The sequence below is a fragment of the Salmo salar genome, chromosome ssa12, assembly GCF_905237065.1.
Source record: "Salmo salar chromosome ssa12, Ssal_v3.1, whole genome shotgun sequence".
NCBI classification, from domain to species: Eukaryota; Metazoa; Chordata; class Actinopteri; order Salmoniformes; family Salmonidae; genus Salmo; species Salmo salar.
This window is the reverse complement of record NC_059453.1, coordinates 1,413,517-1,427,636: the sequence shown is the minus strand read 5'-3', so window position 1 is coordinate 1,427,636 and position 14,120 is coordinate 1,413,517. Positions and strand designations below refer to the sequence as shown.

General features: G+C 43.0%; 1 protein-coding gene across 1 annotated transcript in view; it reads left to right on the top strand.

The window, feature by feature from the left end:
• The first annotated feature begins 2,234 nt into the window (after positions 1–2,234).
• LOC106591949 (guanine nucleotide-binding protein G(I)/G(S)/G(O) subunit gamma-13) overlaps positions 2,235–14,120 on the top strand; it is an 83,121-nt gene continuing 71,235 nt past the window's right edge. Inside the window, exon 1 of the mRNA XM_045690476.1 lies at positions 2,235–2,590. The gene's annotated coding sequence lies outside the window, so the exon portion shown is untranslated. The remainder of the gene's footprint in view (positions 2,591–14,120) is intronic.

Here is a 14,120-nt window from a genome sequence, read left to right as displayed (position 1 = left end):
ATGACAATGTCTGGTGAGTATGGAGGCCATGGAGGAACTGGAACACGCTGTCCTTCATATTGATCCAGAGCATCCCAAACATGCTCAATAGGTGACATGTCTGGTGAGTATGCAGCCCATGGAGGAACTGGAACACGCTGTCCTACATGTCGATCCAGAGCATCCCAAACATGCTCAATAGGTGACATGTCTGGTGAGTATCCAGGCCATGGAGGAACTGGAACATGCTGTCCTACATGTCGATCCAGAGCATCCCAAACATGCTCAATAGGTGACATGTCTGGTGAGTATGGAGGAACTGGAACACACTGTCCTACATATCGATCCAGAGCATCCCAAACATGCTCAATAGGTGACATGTCTGGTGAGTATGGAGGAACTGGAACACGCTGTCCTACATGTTGATCCAGAGCATCCCAAACATGCTCAATAGGTGACATGTCTGGTGAGTATCCAGGCCATGGAGGAACTGGAACACGCTGTCCTACATATCGATCCAGAGCATCCAAAACATGCTCAATAGGTGACATGTCTGGTGAGTATGGAGGAACTGGAACACGCTGTCCTACATGTCGATCCAGAGCATCCCAAACATGCTCAAATACCTGGTACCCCCTGTATATAGACTCATTACTACCCGGTACCCCCTGTATATAAGTAAGCATTTCACGGTAAGGTGTAAGGTGTTGTATTCAGCGCATGTGACAAATAAAATGAGTTTTGATCTGTATTCCCAGTCATGTGAAATCCATAGATTAAATCCTAATGAATTTATTTGAATTGACTGATTTCCTTACGAACTGTAAACTCAGTAAAATCTTTGGAATTGTTGCGTGTTAATTTCATATTTTTTATTTTTTAATTCAGTGTAGTTAAACAATTGAAATTGGTATTTTTGGGACTGCCTATGTAAAAACGTACAGAATATGGTGCCATTTGGCAGAGAAGCTATCTGGGTTTTTTAACCTCCTCTTCCTTCCTGTCTGATATCTGAAAGGTAAACAGCAGCTCGTTGACGTCATTACGGGGTTAGAGTCTGTCTCTCAGACCAGCCTGTTCAGGTTTGACTAAACTCCAGCCAGTCCGCTTCATTTGCCTGATGGGATTTCCATACAGGTGCTCCCTCCCTCCCTCCCTTACTCTCTCCCTCTCTCCCTCCCTCGTCCTCCGTGTTTGACTACCAAACATAGCGGCGCCACTGATCTCTCCCGGGGAAAACAGGAGGGAGCGTCTGACAGAAGACAGGAGAGAGGGAGAGAGGGAGTGTCTGATAGAAGACAGGAGGAGAGAGGGAGAGAGGGAGAGTCTGATAGAAGACAGGGGGAGAGAGGGAGTGTCTGATAGAAGACAGGAGGAGAGAGGGAGAGAGGGAGAGTCTGATAGAAGACAGGAGGAGAGAGGGAGAGAGGGAGAGAGGGAGTGTCTGATAGAAGGCAGGAGGAGAGAGTGAGAGAGGGAGTGTCTGATAGAAGACAGGAGGAGAGAGGGAGAGAGGGAGTGTCTGATAGAAGACGGGAGGAGAGAGGGAGAGAGGGAGTGTCTGATAGAAGACAGGAGGAGAGAGGGAGAGAGGGAGTGTCTGATAGAAGACAGGAGGAGAGAGGGAGAGAGGGAGAGAGGGAGTGTCTGATAGAAGACAAGAGGAGAGAGGGAGAGAGGGAGTGTCTGATAGAGGAAGAGAGAGGGAGAGAGGGAGTGTCGGGGAGGAGAGGAGGAGAGAGGGAGAGAGGGAGTGTCTGATATTAGACAGGAGGAGAGAGGGAGAGAGGGAGTGACTGATAGAGGAAGAGAGAGGGAGAGTCAGGGAGGAGAGGAGGAGAGAGGGAGTGTCTGATAGAAGACAGGAGGAGAGAGGGAGAGAGGAAGTGTCTGATAGAAGACAGGAGGAGAGAGGGAGAGAGGGAGAGAGGGAGTGTTTGATAGAAGACAGGAGGAGAGAGGGAGAGAGGGAGTGTCTGATAGAAGACAGGAGGAGAGAGGGAGAGAGGGAGAGAAGGAGTGTCTGATAGAAGACAGGAGGAGAGAGGGAGAGAGGGAATGTCTGATAGAAGACAGGAGAGAGGGAGAGAGGGAGAGAAGGAGTGTCTGATAGAAGACAGGAGGAGGGAGGGAGAGAGGGAGAGAGGGAGTGTCTGATAGAAGACAGGAGGAGAGAGGGAGAGAGGGAGTGTCTGATAGAAGACAGGAGAGAGGGAGAGAGGGAGAGAGGGAGAGAAGGAGTGTCTGATAGAAGACAGTAGGAGAGAGGGAGAGAGGGAGTGTCTGAGAGAGGGAGAGAGGGAGAGAGGGAGTGAGGCAGTTCCACAGGCAGACAATAGAAGCAGATTGATCTCTCTTTCTCCGTCTTGCGCTGTAGTCGGTCCTGTCTACCGGGAGCTGCTCGAGCCTTTCCTGATTTTTTCCGGTCTAACCACCGCTAATTCCCCAGTTAGAGCTCGAGGCCTCCACTTGTACAGTTTTCGTAGGTTTTGGGAAAGGAGGGTTTTATTAAATCGCGGGTCGTCTGTCTGGGAACATCGGCTAAACCCAGGGCTACAGCTCATCTGGATCAGAACCTCACGACCAGAAGCACCAGGTCTCCGGTAAAACGGTAAGAAACCCCAGTCCGTCCGGGTAAGGTTTATACCGTAAGCACCGGGTAATGTTTATACCGTCTACATCATTAAGGCTAATAGAGCACCGGGTAACGTTTATACCGTCTACATCATTAAGGCTAATAGAGCACCGGGTAAGGTTTATACCGTCTACATCATTAAGGCTAGTAGAGCACCGAGTAACGTCCATACAGTCTACATCATTAAGGCTAATAGAGCACCGTGTAACGTTTATACCGTCTACATCATTAAGGCTAATAGAGCACCGGGTAACGTTTATACCGTCTAAAACATTAAGGCTAATAGAGCACCGGGTAACGTTTATACCGTCTACATCATTAAGGCTAATAGAGCACCGGGTAATGTTTATACCGTCTACATCATTAAGGCTAATAAAGCACCGGGTTACGTTTATACCGTCTACATCATTAAGGCTAATAGAGCACCGGGTAAAGTTTATACCGTCTACATCATTAAGGGTAATAGAGCACCGGGTTACGTTTATACCGTCTACATCATTAAGGCTAATAGAGCACCGGGTAACGTTTATACCGTCTACATCATTAAGGCTAGTAGAGCACCGAGTAATGTCCATACAGTCTACATCATTAAGGCTAATAAAGCACCGTGTAACGTTTATACCGTCTACATCATTAAGGCTAATAGAGCACCGGGTAAAGTTTATACCGTCTACAACATTAAGGGTAATAGAGCACCGGGTAACGTTTATACCGTCTACATCATTAAGGCTAATAGAGCACCGGGTAACGTTTATACCGTCTACATCATTAAGGCTAATAGAGCACCGAGTAACGTTTATACCGTCTACATCATTAAGGCTAATAGAGCACCGGGTAACGTTTATACCGTCTACATCATTAAGGCTAATAGAGCACCGGGTAACGTTTATACCGTCTACATCATTAAGGCTAATAGAGCACCGGGTAATGTTTATACCGTCTACATCATTAAGGCTAATAGAGCACCGGGTTACGTTTATACCTTGTACATCATTAAGGCTAATAGAGCACCGGGTAAAGTTTATACCGTCTACATCATTAAGGGTAATAGAGCACCGGGTAACGTTTATACCGTCTACATCATTAAGGCTAATAGAGCACCGGGTAAAGTTTATACCGTCTACATCATTAAGGCTAGTAGAGCACCGAGTAACGTCCATACAGTCTACATCATTAAGGCTAATAGAGCACCGTGTAACGTTTATACCGTCTACATCATTAAGGCTAATAGAGCACCGGGTAACGTTTATACCGTCTAAAACATTAAGGCTAATAGAGCACCGGGTACCGTTTATACCGTCTACATCATTAAGGCTAATAGAGCACCGGGTAACGTTTATACCGTCTACATCATTAAGGCTAATAGAGCACCGGGTAACGTTTATACCGTCTACATCATTAAGACTAATAGTGCACTGGGTAAAGTTTATACCGTCTACATCATTAAGGCTAATAGAGCACCGGGTTACGTTTATACCGTCTACATCATTAAGGCTAATAGAGCACCGGGGAACGTTTATACCGTCTACATCATTAAGGCTAATAGAGCACCGGGTAACGTTTATACCGTCTACATCATTAAGGCTAATAGAGCACCGGGTAACAATTATACCGTCTACATCATTAAGGCTAATAGAGCACCGGGTAACGTTTATACCGTCTACATCATTAAGGCTAATAGAGCACCGGGTTACGTTTATACCTTCTACATCATTAAGGCAAATAGAGACCCCGGGTAATGTTTATACCGTCTACATCATTAAGGCTAATAGAGCACCGGGTAACGTTTATACCGTCTACATCATTAAGGCTAATAGAGCACCGGGTAACGTTTATACCGTCTACATCATTAAGGCTAATAGAGCACCGGGTAACGTTTATACCGTCTACATCATTAAGGCTAATAGAGCACCGGGTAACATTTATACCGTCTACAACATTAAGGCTAATAGAGCACCGGGTAACGTTTATACCGTCTACATCATTAAGGCTAATAGAGCACCGGGTAATGTTTATACCGTCTACATCATTAAGGCTAATAGAGCACCGGGTAACGTTTATACCGTCTACATCATTAAGGCTAATAGAGCACCGGGTAACGTTTATACCGTCTACATCATTAAGGCTAATAGAGCACCGGGTAACGTTTATACCGTCTACATCATTAAGGCTTATAGAGCACCGGGTAACGTTTATACCGTCTACATCATTAAGGCTAATAGAGCACCGGGTAACATTTATACCGTCTACATCATTAAGGCTAATAGAGCACCGGGTAATGTTTATACCGTCTACATCATTAAGGCTAATAAAGCACCGGGTTACGTTTATACCTTGTACATCATTAAGGCTAATAGAGCACCGGGTAAAGTTTATACCGTCTACATCATTAAGGGTAATAGAGCACCGGGTAACGTTTATACCGTCTACATCATTAAGGCTAATAGAGCACCGGGTAAAGTTTATACCGTCTACATCATTAAGGCTAGTAGAGCACCGAGTAACGTCCATACAGTCTACATCATTAAGGCTAATAGAGCACCGTGTAACGTTTATACCGTCTACATCATTAAGGCTAATAGAGCACCGGGTAACGTTTATACCGTCTAAAACATTAAGGCTAATAGAGCACCGGGTACCGTTTATACCGTCTACATCATTAAGGCTAATAGAGCACCGGGTAACGTTTATACCGTCTACATCATTAAGGCTAATAGAGCACCGGGTAACGTTTATACCGTCTACATCATTAAGACTAATAGTGCACTGGGTAAAGTTTATACCGTCTACATCATTAAGGCTAATAGAGCACCGGGTTACGTTTATACCGTCTACATCATTAAGGCTAATAGAGCACCGGGGAACGTTTATACCGTCTACATCATTAAGGCTAATAGAGCACCGGGTAACGTTTATACCGTCTACATCATTAAGGCTAATAGAGCACCGGGTAACAATTATACCGTCTACATCATTAAGGCTAATAGAGCACCGGGTAACGTTTATACCGTCTACATCATTAAGGCTAATAGAGCACCGGGTTACGTTTATACCTTCTACATCATTAAGGCAAATAGAGACCCCGGGTAATGTTTATACCGTCTACATCATTAAGGCTAATAGAGCACCGGGTAACGTTTATACCGTCTACATCATTAAGGCTAATAGAGCACCGGGTAACGTTTATACCGTCTACATCATTAAGGCTAATAGAGCACCGGGTAACGTTTATACCGTCTACATCATTAAGGCTAATAGAGCACCGGGTAACATTTATACCGTCTACAACATTAAGGCTAATAGAGCACCGGGTAACGTTTATACCGTCTACATCATTAAGGCTAATAGAGCACCGGGTAATGTTTATACCGTCTACATCATTAAGGCTAATAGAGCACCGGGTAACGTTTATACCGTCTACATCATTAAGGCTAATAGAGCACCGGGTATCATTTATTCCGTCTACATCATTAAGGCTAATAGAGCACCGGGTAACATTTATACCGTCTACATCATTAAGGCTAATAGAGCACCGGGTAACGTTTATACCGTCTACATCATTAAGGCTAATAGAGCACCGGGTAACGTTTATACCGTCTACATCATTAAGGCTAATAGAGCACTGGGTAACGTTAATACCGTCTACATCATTAAGGCTAATAGAGCACCGGGTAACGTTTATACCGTCTACATCATTAAGGCTAATAGAGCACCGGGTAACGTTTATACCGTCTACATCATTAAGGCTAATAGAGCACCGGGTATCATTTATTCCGTCTACATCATTAAGGCTAATAGAGCACCGGGTAACATTTATACCGTCTACATCATTAAGGCTAATAGAGCACCGGGTAACGTTTATACCGTCTACATCATTAAGGCTAATAGAGCACCGGGTAACGTTTATACCGTCTACATCATTAAGGCTAATAGAGCACCGGGTTACGTTTATACCTTCTACATCATTAAGGCTAATAGAGCCCCCGGGTAATGTTTATACCGTCTACATCATTAAGGCTAATAGAGCACCGGGTAACGTCCATACAGTATACATCATTAAGGCTAATAGAGCACCGGGTAACGTTTATACAGTCTACATCATTAAGGCTAATAGAGCACCGCGTAACGTTTATACCGTCTACATCATTAAGGCTAATAGAGCACCGGGTAACGTTTATACCGTCTACATCATTAAGGCTAATAGAGCACCGGGTAACGTTTATACCGTCTACATCATTAAGGCTAATAGAGCCCGCGGGTAACGTTTATACCGTCTACATCATTAAGGCTAATAGAGCACCGGGTAACGTTTATACCGTCTACATAATTAAGGCTAATAGAGCACCGGGTAACGTTTATACCGTCTACATCATTAAGGCTAATAGAGCACCGGGTAACGTTTATACCGTCTACATCATTAAGGCTAATAGAGCACCGGGTAACATTTATACCTTCTACATCATTAAGGCTAATAGAGCACCGGGTACCGTTTATACCGTCAACATCATTAAGGCTAATAGAGCCCCCGGGTAATGTTTATACCGTCTACATCATTAAGGCTAATAGAGCACCGGGTAACGTTTATACCGTCTACATCATTAAGGCTAATAGAGCACCGGGTAACGTTTATACCGTCTACATCATTAAGGCTAATAGAGCACAGGGTAACGTTTATACCGTCTACATCATTAAGGCTAATAGAGCACCGGGTAATGTTTATACCGTCTACATCATTAAGGCTAATAGAGCACCGGGTAACGTTTATACCGTCTACATCATTAAGGCTAATAGAGCACCGGGTAACATTTATACCGTGTACATCATTAAGGCTAATAGAGCACCGGGTAACGTTAATACAGTCTACATCATTAAGGCTAATAGAGCACCGGGTAACGTTTATACCGTCTACATCATTAAGGCTAATAGAGCACCGGGTTACGTTTATACCTTCTACATCATTAAGGCTAATAGAGCACCGGGTAAGGTTTATACCGTCTACATCATTAAGGCTAATAGAGCACCGGGTATCATTTATACCGTCTACATCATTAAGGCTAATAGAGCACCGGGTAACATTTATACCGTCTACATCATTAAGGCTAATAGAGCACCGGGTAACGTTTATACCGTCTACATCATTAAGGCTAATAGAGCACCGGGTAACGTTTATACCGTCTACATCATTAAGGCTAATAGAGCAACGGGTTACGTTTATACCTTCTACATCATTAAGGCTAATAGAGCCCCCGGGTAATGTTTATACCGTCTACATCATTAATGCTAATAGAGCACCGGGTAACGTCCATACAGTATACATCATTAAGGCTAATAGAGCACCGGGTAACGTTTATACAGTCTACATCATTAAGGCTAATAGAGCACCGGGTAACGTTTATACCGTCTACATCATTAAGGCTAATAGAGCACCGGGTAACGTTTATACCGTCTACATCATTAAGGCTAATAGAGCACCGGGTTACGTTTATACCTTCTACATCATTAAGGCTAATAGAGCACCGGGTAACGTCCATACAGTATACATCATTAAGGCTAATAGAGCACCGGGTAACGTTTATACAGTCTACATCATTAAGGCTAATAGAGCACCGGGTAACGTTTATACCGTCTACATCATTAAGGCTAATAGAGCACCGGGTAACGTTTATACCGTCTACATCATTAAGGCTAATAGAGCACCGGGTAACGTTTATACCTTCTACATCATTAAGGCTAATAGAGCCCCGGGTAACGTTTATACCGTCTACATCATTAAGGCTAATAGAGCACCGGGTAACGTTTATACCATCTACATAATTAAGGCTAATAGAGCACCGGGTAACGTTTATACTGTCTACATCATTAAGGCTAATAGAGCACCGGGTAACGTTTATACCGTCTACATCATTAAGGCTAATAGAGCAATGGGTTACGTTTATACCTTCTACATCATTAAGGCTAATAGAGCCCCCGGGTAACGTTTATACCGTCTACATCATTAAGGCTAATAGAGCACCGGGTAACATTTATACCGTCTACATAATTAAGGCTAATAGAGCACCGGGTAACGTTTATACCGTCTACATCATTAAGGCTAATAGAGCACCGGGTAACGTTTATACCGTCTACATCATTAAGGCTAATAGAGCACCGGGTAACATTTATACCGTCTACATCATTAAGGCTAATAGAGCACCGGGTACCGTTTATACCGTCTACATCATTAAGGCTAATAGAGCCCCCGAGTAATGTTTATACCGTCTACATCATTAAGGCTAATAGAGCACCGGGTAACGTTTATACCGTCTACATCATTAAGGCTAATAGAGCACCGGGTAACGTTTATACCGTCTACATCATTAAGGCTTATAGAGCACCGGGTAACGTTTATACCGTCTACATCATTAAGGCTAATAGAGCACCGGGTAACATTTATACCGTCTACATCATTAAGGCTAATAGAGCACCGGGTAACGTTTATACCGTCTACATCATTAAGGCTAATAAAGCACCGGGTTACGTTTATACCTTCTACATCATTAAGGCTAATAGAGCACCGGGTAAAGTTTATACCGTCTACATCATTAAGGCTAATAGAGCACCGGGTAACGTTTATACCGTCTACATCATTAAGGCTAATAGTGCACCGGGTAACATTTATACCGTCTACATCATTAAGGCTAATAGAGCACCGGGTAACGTTTATACCGTCTACATCATTAAGGCTAATAGAGCACCGGGTTACGTTTATACCTTCTACATCATTAAGGCAAATAGAGCCCCCGGGTAATGTTTATACCGTCTACATCATTAAGGCTAATAGAGCACCGGGTAACGTTTATACCGTCTACATCATTAAGGCTAATAGAGCACCGGGTAACGTTTATACCGTCTACATCATTAAGGCTAATAGAGCACCGGGTAACGTTTATACCGTCTAAAACATTAAGGCTAATAGAGCACCGGGTACCGTTTATACCGTCTACATCATTAAGGCTAATAGAGCACCGGGTAACGTTTATACCGTCTACATCATTAAGGCTAATAGAGCACCGGGTAACGTTTATACCGTCTACATCATTAAGACTAATAGTGCACTGGGTAAAGTTTATACCGTCTACATCATTAAGGCTAATAGAGCACCGGGTTACGTTTATACCGTCTACATCATTAAGGCTAATAGAGCACCGGGAACGTTTATACCGTCTACATCATTAAGGCTAATAGAGCACCGGGTAACGTTTATACCGTCTACATCATTAAGGCTAATAGAGCACCGGGTAACAATTATACCGTCTACATCATTAAGGCTAATAGAGCACCGGGTAACGTTTATACCGTCTACATCATTAAGGCTAATAGAGCACCGGGTTACGTTTATACCTTCTACATCATTAAGGCAAATAGAGCCCCGGGTAATGTTTATACCGTCTACATCATTAAGGCTAATAGAGCACCGGGTAACGTTTATACCGTCTACATCATTAAGGCTAATAGAGCACCGGGTAACGTTTATACCGTCTACATCATTAAGGCTAATAGAGCACCGGGTAACGTTTATACCGTCTACATCATTAAGGCTAATAGAGCACCGGGTAACATTTATACCGTCTACAACATTAAGGCTAATAGAGCACCGGGTAACGTTTATACCGTCTACATCATTAAGGCTAATAGAGCACCGGGTAATGTTTATACCGTCTACATCATTAAGGCTAATAGAGCACCGGGTAACGTTTATACCGTCTACATCATTAAGGCTAATAGAGCACCGGGTAACATTTATACCGTGTACATCATTAAGGCTAATAGAGCACCGGGTAACGTTAATACCGTCTACATCATTAAGGCTAATAGAGCACCGGGTAACGTTTATACCGTCTACATCATTAAGGCTAATAGAGCACCGGGTAACGTTTATACCGTCTACATCATTAAGGCTAATAGAGCACCGGGTAACGTTTATACCGTCTACATCATTAAGGCTAATAGAGCACCGGGTATCATTTATTCCGTCTACATCATTAAGGCTAATAGAGCACCGGGTAACATTTATACCGTCTACATCATTAAGGCTAATAGAGCACCGGGTAACGTTTATACCGTCTACATCATTAAGGCTAATAGAGCACCGGGTAACGTTTATACCGTCTACATCATTAAGGCTAATAGAGCACCGGGTTACGTTTATACCTTCTACATCATTAAGGCTAATAGAGCCCCCGGGTAATGTTTATACCGTCTACATCATTAAGGCTAATAGAGCACCGGGTAACGTCCATACAGTATACATCATTAAGGCTAATAGAGCACCGGGTAACGTTTATACAGTCTACATCATTAAGGCTAATAGAGCACCGCGTAACGTTTATACCGTCTACATCATTAAGGCTAATAGAGCACCGGGTAACGTTTATACCGTCTACATCATTAAGGCTAATAGAGCACCGGGTTACGTTTATACCTTCTACATCATTAAGGCTAATAGAGCCCCCGGGTAACGTTTATACCGTCTACATCATTAAGGCTAATAGAGCACCGGGTAACGTTTATACCGTCTACATCATTAAGGCTAATAGAGCACCGGGTAACGTTTATACCGTCTACATCATTAAGGCTAATAGAGCACCGGGTTACGTTTATACCTTCTACATCATTAAGGCTAATAGAGCCCCCGGGTAACGTTTATACCGTCTACATCATTAAGGCTAATAGAGCACCGGGTAACGTTTATACCGTCTACATCATTAAGGCTAATAGAGCACCGGGTAACGTTTATACCGTCTACATCATTAAGGCTAATAGAGCACCGGGTTACGTTTATACCTTCTACATCATTAAGGCTAATAGAGCCCCCGGGTAACGTTTATACCGTCTACATCATTAAGGCTAATAGAGCACCGGGTAACGTTTATACCGTCTACATAATTAAGGCTAATAGAGCGCCGGGTAACGTTTATACCGTCTACATCATTAAGGCTAATAGAGCACGGGGTAACGTTTATACCGTCTACATCATTAAGGCTAATAGAGCAGCGGGTAACATTTATACCTTCTACATCATTAAGGCTAATAGAGCACCGGATAACGTTTATACCGTCTACATCATTAAGGCTAATAGAGCCCCGGGTAATGTTTATACCGTCTACATCATTAAGGCTAATAGAGCACCGGGTAACGTTTATACCGTCTACATAATTAAGGCTAATAGAGCACCGGGTAAAGTTTATACCGTCTACATCATTAAGGCTAATAGAGCACTGGGTAAAGTTTATACCGTCTACATCATTAAGGCTAATAGAGCACCGGGTAACGTTTATACCGTCTACATCATTAAGGCTAATATAGCACCGGGTAACGTTTATACCGTCTACATCATTAAGGCTAATAGAGCACCGGGTAACGTTTATACCGTCTACATCATTAAGGCTAATAGAGCACCGGGTAACGTTTATACCGTCTACATCATTAAGGCTAATAGAGCACCGGGTAACGTTTATACCGTCTACATCATTAAGGCTAATAGAGCACCGGGTATCATTTATTCCGTCTACATCATTAAGGCTAATAGAGCACCGGGTAACATTTATACCGTCTACATCATTAAGGCTAATAGAGCACCGGGTAACGTTTATACCGTCTACATCATTAAGGCTAATAGAGCACCGGGTAACGTTTATACCGTCTACATCATTAAGGCTAATAGAGCACCGGGTTACGTTTATACCTTCTACATCATTAAGGCTAATAGAGCCCCCGGGTAATGTTTATACCGTCTACATCATTAAGGCTAATAGAGCACCGGGTAACGTCCATACAGTATACATCATTAAGGCTAATAGAGCACCGGGTAACGTTTATACAGTCTACATCATTAAGGCTAATAGAGCACCGCGTAACGTTTATACCGTCTACATCATTAAGGCTAATAGAGCACCGGGTAACGTTTATACCGTCTACATCATTAAGGCTAATAGAGCACCGGGTTACGTTTATACCTTCTACATCATTAAGGCTAATAGAGCCCCCGGGTAACGTTTATACCGTCTACATCATTAAGGCTAATAGAGCACCGGGTAACGTTTATACCGTCTACATCATTAAGGCTAATAGAGCACCGGGTAACGTTTATACCGTCTACATCATTAAGGCTAATAGAGCACCGGGTTACGTTTATACCTTCTACATCATTAAGGCTAATAGAGCCCCCGGGTAACGTTTATACCGTCTACATCATTAAGGCTAATAGAGCACCGGGTAACGTTTATACCGTCTACATAATTAAGGCTAATAGAGCGCCGGGTAACGTTTATACCGTCTACATCATTAAGGCTAATAGAGCACGGGGTAACGTTTATACCGTCTACATCATTAAGGCTAATAGAGCAGCGGGTAACATTTATACCTTCTACATCATTAAGGCTAATAGAGCACCGGATAACGTTTATACCGTCTACATCATTAAGGCTAATAGAGCCCCCGGGTAATGTTTATACCGTCTACATCATTAAGGCTAATAGAGCACCGGGTAACGTTTATACCGTCTACATAATTAAGGCTAATAGAGCACCGGGTAACGTTTATACCGTCTACATCATTAAGACTAATAGTGCACTGGGTAAAGTTTATACCGTCTACATCATTAAGGCTAATAGAGCACCGGGTTACGTTTATACCGTCTACATCATTAAGGCTAATAGAGCACCGGGTAACGTTTATACCGTCTACATCATTAAGGCTAATATAGCACCGGGTAACGTTTATACCGTCTACATCATTAAGGCTAATAGAGCACCGGGTAACGTTTATACCGTCTACATCATTAAGGCTAATAGAGCACCGGGTAACGTTTATACCGTCTACATCATTAAGGCTAATAGAGCACCGGGTAACGTTTATACCGTCTACATCATTAAGGCTAATAGAGCACCGGGTATCATTTATTCCGTCTACATCATTAAGGCTAATAGAGCACCGGGTAACATTTATACCGTCTACATCATTAAGGCTAATAGAGCACCGGGTAACGTTTATACCGTCTACATCATTAAGGCTAATAGAGCACCGGGTAACGTTTATACCGTCTACATCATTAAGGCTAATAGAGCACCGGGTTACGTTTATACCTTCTACATCATTAAGGCTAATAGAGCCCCCGGGTAATGTTTATACCGTCTACATCATTAAGGCTAATAGAGCACCGGGTAACGTTTATACAGTATACATCATTAAGGCTAATAGAGCACCGGGTAACGTTTATACAGTCTACATCATTAAGGCTAATAGAGCACCGGGTAACGTTTATACCGTCTACATCATTAAGGCTAATAGAGCACCGGGTTACGTTTATACCTTCTACATCATTAAGGCTAATAGAGCCCCGGGTAACGTTTATACCGTCTACATCATTAAGGCTAATAGAGCACCGGGTAACGTTTATACCGTCTACATCATTAAGGCTAATAGAGCACCGGGTAACGTTTATACCGTCTACATCATTAAGGCTAAT